General features: G+C 38.0%; 1 protein-coding gene across 4 annotated transcripts in view; it reads left to right on the forward strand.

The window, feature by feature from the left end:
* LOC116846821 overlaps positions 1–961 on the forward strand; it is a 151,992-nt gene that overhangs the window by 45,951 nt on the left and 105,080 nt on the right. The window lies entirely within an intron of this gene.

Below are 961 nucleotides of genomic sequence, written 5' to 3' on the forward strand. Positions count from 1 at the left end.
CAATGTTGTTATAGATATATATTTTAAAGTAGCTAGATATAAATACAGATACATTAAGAAAAATGTAGCTAGATGAAGATACAGATACGATTTTCGTAAATAATTAGATGTAATAATTAGATACAAATACTTTGAGAATGTATCTAAATTTCTTTAGATACTTTGATTACGAAGTGCTCACTGAGCGCTTACATGTCATTGATACCTATCTTTAGATCTAAAAGAATATGCCAATGGGATGCAAGAGCTCAATGAGCAGTTATAGTCTTGAACATAGTATACATGGACTCCGAATGCCCTATGTTCTGTCATCTAATAGAGTGAAGCCAACATCTAGAAAGAGAGCGAGAATAGAGGGACTATAGTTTTCTCCCCATTTTGTTTTTTGTTGCGCGTATATTCATTTCTCGTTTCTATAATATTATAGAACGCAACAATACCCCGACTAGACTGGCAAGTAAAAGTTTTACTTAAATTTTATTGCATACTTTGTTTGTGCAGCAAGAGACAGAGAACAGAGGGGCTATTGGTTTCTCTTTTCTGACTGTATGCGGACTCTATGTATATTATGTCTATGGTTGTAGTACTGAATGCACCCAATGGGCGCGTTCAACGGAAAAAACGCTTAGTGAGCAATTAGCGATTATTGGTTCTTACTGTTAGATTCCTCTAACAAGGAGATGACGCCAATTAGGAAATCGCTTTTCCAACGAGTCATAGTGCGTTCGATAGCTTACATGTAGCTAATAAAAACCCTAAAGGCGTTTGTGCCAATGGGCCTTCGTTTAGGAGAAATTACAAAGTTAGGGTCACGCAACTATGTCCCATGTAAAGAAGAACATTAGAATCTTTTTCGAGTAAGCGGCGTAGCTGAGCCGACTAAGGCTCCCGTCCATACATTTTTGCCCCGGCGGCGTGCGTTCGAGTCCCGCCGACGACTGCTTCGCTTTTTTTTTTTTTT

This window comes from Odontomachus brunneus, unplaced genomic scaffold (assembly GCF_010583005.1).
Source record: "Odontomachus brunneus isolate Ranch 3 - 2012 unplaced genomic scaffold, Obru_v1 Obru_scaffold_070, whole genome shotgun sequence".
NCBI classification, from domain to species: Eukaryota; Metazoa; Arthropoda; class Insecta; order Hymenoptera; family Formicidae; genus Odontomachus; species Odontomachus brunneus.